Source organism: Chelonia mydas, chromosome 4 (genome assembly GCF_015237465.2).
Source record: "Chelonia mydas isolate rCheMyd1 chromosome 4, rCheMyd1.pri.v2, whole genome shotgun sequence".
Taxonomy (NCBI): domain Eukaryota; kingdom Metazoa; phylum Chordata; order Testudines; family Cheloniidae; genus Chelonia; species Chelonia mydas.
The window spans coordinates 48022237-48031740 of NC_057852.1; the positions used below are offsets into that span (position 1 = coordinate 48022237).

The 9504-nt window shown below is 40.8% G+C and overlaps 1 long non-coding RNA gene across 1 annotated transcript; it reads right to left on the reverse strand.

The window, feature by feature from the left end:
* Window positions 1–293: 293 nt before the first annotated feature.
* On the reverse strand, window positions 294–6783 carry LOC122465488. The gene is made up of 3 exons (XR_006290387.1): window positions 6661–6783; window positions 4076–4226; window positions 294–3504 (listed from the first exon to the last, which is right to left on the reverse strand). It is a non-coding gene; the product is annotated as an uncharacterized LOC122465488 (long non-coding RNA).
* Window positions 6784–9504: the final 2721 nt, after the last annotated feature.

A 9504-nucleotide genomic window follows, 5' to 3' on the forward strand; every position in this document is an offset into this window, starting at 1 on the left:
CCTAAAAGATACACTAAATACATTCTACATTTAGTTGTTACAGATGAGGTACAACTTAATGTGATTATTTCCTTTTATGTCTACTGAGGCTGGCATGGTAAAAATATCTACTTTGTTTAAAAAAATATCCTAGAAAGGCTCTAGTATTCAGTACTTTAATTCATTGTAGGTGTTCTGATGGAAGAACTCAAAGAGAAATAGAAATATGTATATGTGGGATTTACATGGTTAAATTTACATAATTTTCCAAAACACAGACTAGATCCCAAAGGACTATCAATCTCTGAGCCCATGAATAAAATTATCATTTATTGAAATAGAATAATTATTGATCAGTTTCTTTTGTACTTTAAAAAATGTGTTTTTACATTACTTCAAATGAATGTTTTTTTTCTTAATAGAGAAGAGACATAGGGGAAATCTCATGGATTCATAATGATCTGTTCCTTTAGTACTAAGTGCTACAGTAAAGCAGTACACTGGGAATAATGTACATTTTCAGAAATAAATTACTAGGAGGGATTGATTTGTATTATTGTTAGACTTAAAGAAGATGACAACTTTGTATTAGACAGATTGCCTTTTTAAGTGACTCTGATCTCTTTCAGCAGGCCTGGGTGACTAAAGAGAAAGTTAGTTGTGTGCTGAAACACTCAAAAGTCAAGAAAAACAAGTTGAGGTTGTGCATGAGGTTAACTCTGCATATGTATGCATAATGTTAAACCCTGTCATTAAATGATCACATCACTTCCCAAATAAAAATACAATATGGTTTTGTTTCTAACAGAACTAAATATTTTAAATATACCATATTTCCCATATGAGCTGGCAGGCATTCTTCTACTGTACAGCATCTCTGGTGAACCAAAAAACAAAAACAACCCAGACAACATGATGGTATTAGACCCAGGAAAGTTTTGACTTTGACATAAATGGAGGATTGAAAATTTAATAAAGGAAAATTCCATACAGCAATCCTAGAGTTATTATATTTGGAAAATATTTTATTTGAAACTGGCATTTAACCAATAATCAGTTTCATAAAAATGTGAGTTTGTAAAAAAACAAAAACAAAAAAAAGAAAGAGAAATTGCAAAAATCCTAGAAATCGTTGTGTGTGTTTCCAGATTCCTTCCACAAGTGGCACATTTACTGTTTATATTTAGGATTTGGTTTTGCCAACTATACTCATGTTGAATAGTCATATTGAAATCAATGGGCCTACTTGCAGAATAGGGCATTACTCATGTTAATAAATGTGGCAGAATCTGGCTTCTAGAGGTTACTGCAGCAAGCTTGAGTGTGTACGAGAAATGAGACAAATGAACAGTGGAAAAGCTAAAAGAACAGTTAATAGGAGCTGCTAAATTGCCTGTCTTAATACTGCAACAAGTGGACTCGGTGCTGCATTATTATAGCCTGATGCGCTAGTTTAAATTTGCAATGATTTAAAGTGGAAAAAAACCAAAATAAACAGTATGCCCCAACAATAAAAAAAAGTCACTACTGGTAGGGTGAAAGATTCTTCCTGCAGGCTTGTTAGGACAATCTATTTGAGAGAATGTGAAGCCAGAGAAATAGTTCCAGATTAGGCTAATCTGAAACAGATCATCAAACCCTGGGTGAATTTGGTTTCTCAAAACCCAAACTAAGGTTTTTGGTTTTGCAAATCTAAACGAGGAGTAGTTTGGATTTGGGTTCCTTTTTATGTAAATTTCCATAATTTGCAGTTTGGATAGAAAGTTCTATTTTGATACATCTCTAATACTAAATAGTAATTCCCTGATGAGTATCCTGTTGCAATACTATTCATTATTCCACTGCAATTGAATTCATGTGAATTTCCTTTTATTACTCTTGTCATGGTCTTTACATTAGTGGCCTCTCTGGTGTGTTATCCTGTTTTTATACCAGTTATCCAGATAAACTTGTGTATCTTCAGGGTCCTGTTTGCTTGACAACACCTCAACTTGGTTCATCACAATACAATACTGGTAGCTTGGTATACACTCTCCTTGAAAAGAAACTGCTACCAAAAATGTAGATTTTCTGTTAAGCATTATCTTTATCTCAAGAAAATGTTTTCAATACCATAGTTGATAAAATAATTTTGTTATGGGTATGGAAATGTTAGGCTCTGAAGATGCCTGTTATTTCCCTGTTATTACAATTTTGTTAAGATTTTATTGATTAACACCACAATAACAGGTTAGACAAATGTTAAAAAATGTGTTGGTTTTCTTGTATTTGTATTTTTCCTCTCTTTTCTCAAGGGCAGCAAAGGACAAGATGATGCTTATAGCTGTGAAGTGTTCTGCAGCATGAATGCAACGAGCTTGGGATGCTCAGATATACTACGTGATTTATACCAAGTTATATTACCTGTACTGCTAAAGGCTTCATTGTTGTAAGGTAAAGATTACAACACATTAATCATTTAAAAAAAAAAAAGATATAAATGCATTACTGTTTCAGGACAAACAAGGGCATAAGCACCCCAGAATCAATATATATAATTAAAACTGTTACATGTTACAGTCATTAGTTTGATTGTTTCATAGGTGAAAAGATGAAAGTTCCACTGGCAGAACTGGATCAGAATTCAATGTGCCTGTTTGCAGCAACAGAACACCCTAATAATAAAGTGTAAGGCTATGTAATAGAAACAAATGAAGTGTAAAATAAAATAATAGAAGAACATGACAAGTAAATGCTTTCTGCAATGCGGTGTTCTTGGAATTGGAGTACATCGTAACCAAAGAGTTCCCTTCATGTTTGCTAATTTCAAGGAGGGGATATATCTAACTTGTCAGCTACCCGTTTAATGATATTTTTGTATTTATCTGGTTTAATACATATAGTCAGATCCCAAGTTCAAGGGTTATTAGCCACAGTAAGGTGCGCTATAGAATGGAGAACTTCAAAAATATGATGATTCAAAAGTTAAGGCTTTCGTTGTGACCAGGTTCCTTATCTCCAGATACGACTGTATAAACTGGACTATGTCCTTTCACAACTTCCCTATAAAGGCACAGGACTCATTTTGAAGTTGCAGCCCCCTTTCTCTTTTGAGGTGACATGGAAGAATAGGGCACATCATTTCTGGCCTGTGTTTTGTTCAGGAAAAAGTGAGAAGACTGCAGACAAGTAAAGGAATAGACCAGCAAAGATGCCAGACTACAGAATCTGTGGAGGAACGGCTAGCTGTCTTGGAGAAAATTACTTTGCAGCTTTTCCTCTACTCCATTTGAGGGGAAGTTTCCTCTCCCATTTGACTGCAGGCCAGGTCTGGAAGTTCTTGCTGCCCCTCACCTTTCAGGAGTGTTCTTCTGTATGGATCCTGCACCACACCTTCAATAGCAGTTGTTACTGATGTCTCTAGGCCCATTGCTTCCACTTTTGAATTTTGTGCTTTAAAGTTTTCTCAATTTCATTTTTTCTGCAGCACATAGCATTCCTGGAATTCCTTAGGACACATGGAAGTTAGTCTTCCTGGGAGCATCCCTATTAGAGAAGAACTATTAGGAATGATCGGAGAATGGCAGCAGCACTAGACATAAAGAAAGAGGGGTTGGGGGTTAGGAAGAGTTAAAGTTTACCACACCTCAGTTAAGGTTTGGTTCAGTCTGAGGCTAAACAAAGGTTCAGGTCAGTTCTGGTTATAACCAAATTAGTTTGTCCAGCCACAGCAATTCCCTCCTCCTCCTCCCTTCACTCCCCCCATAATTACACCCTGTGCAGTGCTGTACATAGGCCAGAAGTAGTGGGGTTTCCTTCCAAACACCCACAGGTAATTTTAGAAGCCTGAGATTTGATTACCTGTATCATTGGCTTAGCTTTTATAGCTGCAGGTGCTGTTACAGGTAGTAAAATTATTCAGTTCTTACATAACTATGTTGTGGGCAAAAAGGGTATTGTTCTCAGCAACCACCGTTTGCCTCTACCCATTTAACACTGGTGAAGTTATGTTAATGGCTTTCTACTGCATTTTCTAAAGGACAGCCATTAGATCAAATGAACAGATATTCACCTAGCAAAATGAAACATTCAAATATTTATGAAGGAATGAAATTACGAAGTTTGTCATCAGTGGCATTGGTAAACAAGCCTGCATGGGATTTAGATGCAGAGGACAATCTTCTTTTCCCAGCTTGGTAATTCACCACTGCACACAGACACCTGAACTGGTGTCACTACAGAAAATTCTAGGGCTGCAGGGGTTTTAGCTAGGAACAAGAAGAGTGGAATAAAACACTTAAATGAGATAAGATAAAGCATGACATTGAATTCTCTTCAAATCCTATAAAGTGCTAAGGAGTGAGAGGGCTCTTGGACCTTTATCCCACTCCCCAACTTCAGCATGCTCCTGCAGGATCAACTATAATCTGGCTGAAGGCCTGGCCACAGGGGGAGTGTATTTGTGCATGGCAAAGTTGCAGCAATAGTCCTGAACTGCTGTACATCAGGAGATTTGTTCTTCCTCTCGAGAGTGCTGCCTACCAAACTTTTCTCACTTCTCAGGAGAGATCATACCGACACATGTAGGGTGGGCTTTACAAGTAGGAAATCAGCATTGTAGGGCCTAGATTTTAGGTGCCTCGCCTACTGGAATTCACAGTCCCAAATCAGGTGCCCAGGCTCCTATATGATATATTAGGACAGTTAGGTGCCTAAGGATGGAGTCACAAAAGCCAGTAAGCTGAACTGAGATCCTCCTAAGCGAGCCAATGCAAAATGCCTACAACAGAAGTGTGATCTAAGCCCTACCCCTCAAAAGGTGCTTAGCTGGAGGGAAGCACCTGTCTCCATTTGGGATTCACAGCTGTGAATTCTCTCCTGGATTTACACACTTAAACCAGGATAGTCCTTTCCAAGAAACAAAGAGGGGGCTCATGTGTGTTCCCCTAACAACAGGGCTGTGATAAATGAAAGGGGGGGGGGGCTAGCTCCCTTTTATGAACACCCAGATAGCAGCTATAAAATCCCTCTTAGTAGCTGTTCTCTAATTGCTCTACCTGTAAAAGGTTAAAAAAAGTCTCACTGGTATGCATAGGTAAAAGGAAGTGAGTGTACACCTGGCCAAAAGAACCCATGGGAAAGCTAGAACTTTTTAAAATTGGAAAAACAACTCCCCTTTTGTCTGTCTGTTGTTGCCCTCCCGGAGAGAAGGGACAGGGCAGAGCTATGCTGTTAGAGGCTTGGGCCAGGTATGAAAAATAATCAGTATCATACCTAGAATGCTTTAAAACCCCAGATATGTAAGTAGATCAGGAAATTCTAGAAAGACAAGATTAAGTTTATTCCTTTTATTTCTTTATGGCTTGTGGATTCCTCTGTGCTAACCCCAAGTGCTTATGTTTTACTTGTAACCTTTAAGATGGACCTCGAGAAAGCTATTATTCACGCTTAATCCTTGTAGTTTTTTTTTTTAATATAGCAATAGCCTGAGTTCCCAGATACATTTTTTATTAATAAAATTTACCTTTTTAAAGAACAGAATTGGATTTTTTGTGTCTAAGAGGTTTGTGCACACATTGTTTAAATTAGCTGGTGGCAACAGCTGATTTCCTTTGTTTTTCTCAGTTCTTCCCTGGGGGGGGGTGTGGTGTGAAAGGGCTTGAGGATAGCCCCAGGAAGGAATTCCCAAGCGTGCTTTCCTGGGCTCTCAAAGGGGTTCTGCATTTGGGTGGTGGCAGCATTTACCAATCCAAGGTCAGAGAGAAACTGTAACCTTGGAAGTTTAATACAAGCCTGGAGTGGCCAGTATTAATTGTTAGAATCCTTGCGGGCCCCCACTTTCTGCACTCAAAGTGCCAGAGTGGGGAAAGCAGCCTTGACAAGGGTTATGAAGTATTCTGGAATGGGTCTTTCTCAACCTCGCCTGTTGAAGCTGTTCCACTATCTATAAATAATTAAATATTTGAGCAAGAAAGTGAGTTAGAATGAATTACTCTATATCCCAGTGGTTAGGACATTCACAGAGGAGGCACAGGTTCCACACCCTCTATTCCAGTGAATAATTATTTATGCGTCCAACCGATCCATGCCAGAATAGTCCAGTTGTTGAGTCTCCCACATTATGGGTGAGTGCTGTAACCACTAGATTCAATGATTAATGGTGGGGGCAGCACCCCCTGCTCTTGACAATTTGTGAGGTTTTAAACATATTCTGAGCACATCTACTGGGTGAAGCCCAAAGGCAAGATAGGTGTGGGAACACCTACTCTGTGAATCCAGCTGGAGCTTAGGTAGTAGTTAAGTGCTGAGTAGCTGTCTGGTGTCAGGACTTAAGTGGCCGCGCATATGCCCACATGCTGAAATTTAGGTGCCTCAGGAACTTTAGCAGCAGCAAGTGAGGCATGTTGGGACATCAGGCACTTCTAGGTTAGGGAGCAGCTGAGCAGAGATTTTGTGAATGCTACCCAGCATTGACTTAGGCACCAAAGTGCTAAGTCAGATACCTACATCCCCCTTGTGCATCCCACTCATAATATCTCAGCTATCTCCTCTTGAGTGCTGTTTCTCTCCTCCTTCCTCCATACAGCTTAGACTTGTAAAAGGCTATTAACATCTCTTGGTGTGGTCTTTCTAGGGATCCCAGTTTCTCCTAACTGTCCATCCTCACTTTGTTTTCAATCAGATCAGTTCATGAATCCTCACTTTAAACAGAATCTATCAGCCCTTCAGTTCCAGGGTTTGCATTCTCCTATCTTCTGATTCTTTTCTCATAGGTAGCCTAATGCAAAGCTGTTATCTCTTTATTATCTCAAGCCTTTCTACCTCCTTTTCCCTCTCTAGTCTCTCCTTTTTATAGTAGTTCTTGTTTCCTCTATTGGTCACAGCTGAGGGTGGTTGTCTACATGATTGGCAGTTCTGGCAGCTGTGTGGGGGTGTGATCAAGGTGCTTGCCTGTAAGAAGCAGAGGCTCTCATCTCCTGCCTATGGTCAGTATGGGGTTTGTAAACCCTTTTACAGAGGCAAAAAGTTATCAGGTAAATCACAAGATCTTTAGGCAGAGAGCTTGTTCTCTACAAAACTGAGCATGAAAGCAGTGCTTGGCAACTTCTTGTACATGATAGAACAAAGTGTTAAATCAACAAGGATACGCAATCCTATGTTAATACAAGATAAATTAAATATATATGAGTAAACAATTGGCATAAATATTAATCCTTCAGTCCTGACTCAGGCAAAACTCCCATTTTTCCTGAGTTAGGATGTTAGGAGCAAGCCCAAATTTAGGGCTGGATCCTGCAAAGCCTCACTCACATCTATAGTCCCTTTGCATGTGTGTATGGGGTTGGAGGATCAGGCCCTTCAATTTTTAACATTCTTTCAGTGTTAATAATCCAAAGCCCAGTTCTGCAAACCTTGACTCATGAGAATAGTCCTTATCTCATATAAGTAGTTCTACTAAAGTCGGCAAGAAGAATCACAAGAAACAGACAGACCCTTAGTCCTGGGAGTAAGGGTTTTGCAGGATTGGCTTTAAAGGAGCTAGAGAAATTATAAATTTTAAATATGTATTTCGATGGTTTTTTTTAAATTTATGCTTAAAAATTAAAAATACAAACACAAAGAGCATAACATATATATATATATATACATACACATTAAATAAATACATATAAGATTGGTGTAAAAAGATCAAGACTTGTGCCTGATCTTGCAAATATTTACTCACATGAAAAATCTGTAATCATGCAATAGTCCCATGTATAAGAATGGGAATGCTTATGATTAAATATTTGCTTATATGATTATATATTTGCTCCTGGAAATAAGGCTTTGCGGGATCAGGCCTTAGATGTTGTGTATTGAGCAAAAATTCCACCTTTTCTTTATTTTCTATCCTGACGATTTGTCTAGTACCCATACAATTCCAACATACCATGTAAATTTCCCTCAAGCACAAAGTACAGTAGCATTAGTCTTGGTTGTAGTATCAAGGTGAATGCTGCGTACTGTTGAAAAGCAACTGATTTATGATCCATGGGAAATGATTGCACCCCACTGGCTGTTTTATGTGGGACTTTACTGGCAATAAAATATATATCTACTGTCTACTAGGCTGCTCAGTTTTATAACTATTTTTCTAACAACTTGAGAATCTTCCTGTTGGGGATCACACAATCTTTTCTCTTTATTTATTTCTGATATTCAAGCCTTGGCATTATAATCTGCATCCTTTACACAGTCAAGAAAAGATAGCAGTCTGTCCTGTATTTTCTAGCTGTGAGACTGGCTTTCTTTAGACAGCTGCTGATCTCTATCAGAGGAAGTATCAGCAAAGCCAAGAAAAGTAGAGGAGATTTTTTTTCCTCTCCCCTTTTTTGGTGACTTCGTTTCACTTAGGACTCAGCAATAAGAAGAAATTTCAGTGTGTGCAGTATGCCCAGTATATCTTCTCTCTCCCTGCCAATTTATTTGATCCCTCTTATGTGTTTAGTAGTGTTTTGTCCAATCCAATCCAGTGTTAAATATTATAAAGAATGTGGTTTCTACTAGGATATGATGACCAGATGTCCCGTTTTTAAAGGTACAGTCCTGTATTTAAGCCGTCCTGCAGGTGTCCCGACTTTTCTTAAAAACGGGCAAATTGTCCCGTATTTTCTGTCTCCCTTCCTGCTGGCTGGATCCTTGCTCGCCTGCCGCCTGCCCACCAGTGGAGAGTGGGGATCGGGGGTTGAGTGGCTGACGATGGGGGTGGGTGTGCATGGCTGGTGGAGAGGCAAAGATGCAGTGTGCGGGACCAGCTGCTCCCCCTGCTGGTCTGTCAGCATAGCACCCGGTGCATGCCAGCTTTCAGCCAGCAGGGCCCCACTCCACCATCCCATTTCTGGCTGGCACTGGCTGCGAGCTGCGGTGGCAGGTGAGTGTGAGTAGGCGCCAGGCGGCAGCCAGTTACATGCTCTCCCTCTCGCTGTCCTCTCCCTGTTTTGCCCCTTCACCCCCGCACCCAGCTGCTCCTCCATACCCTGTCAGGACGCATCTCACTCCCGATGCTGTGCAGAGAACCAGCCCCTGGTTGGAGTGCTCAGCTCACCAACAGCCTGGCCGGCAGGCTCCTTCCTTTCCTTACTGCCTCTGGCTGGGCTGGAGCCCCAGGAAAGCCCCAAGACCCTCCAGCCTGAGGCTCTGCCCAGGGGGATCCAAGCCCTGCATGTGCCAAAGCTGTGCACTGCCTGGAACGGGGAAGCCTCTCCACCCTGCATCTAAGCTCTGGAGTGGCAGGGGTAGGGAGGAAAAGGGATTTCCATCCTGTTCATGCCCCGAACCTGCAGGCTCCACAGCAGTCCCTGGGGCAGGGGTTTACCACCCTCTTCACCCGCGCCTACATCACACCCACTTTGGGTCTTTCCCCCAGTAAGTGCGCAGCTACTCTATCCCCTAGGCACCCTCTTCTTCTGAGCCACCTCTCTGGTTGGTTTTGCTGAAGCCCCTGCAGTCAGGTTCCCTGGGCCCTGGTGTACAATGCATCCTTACAGCTTAACCCCTTCGGGC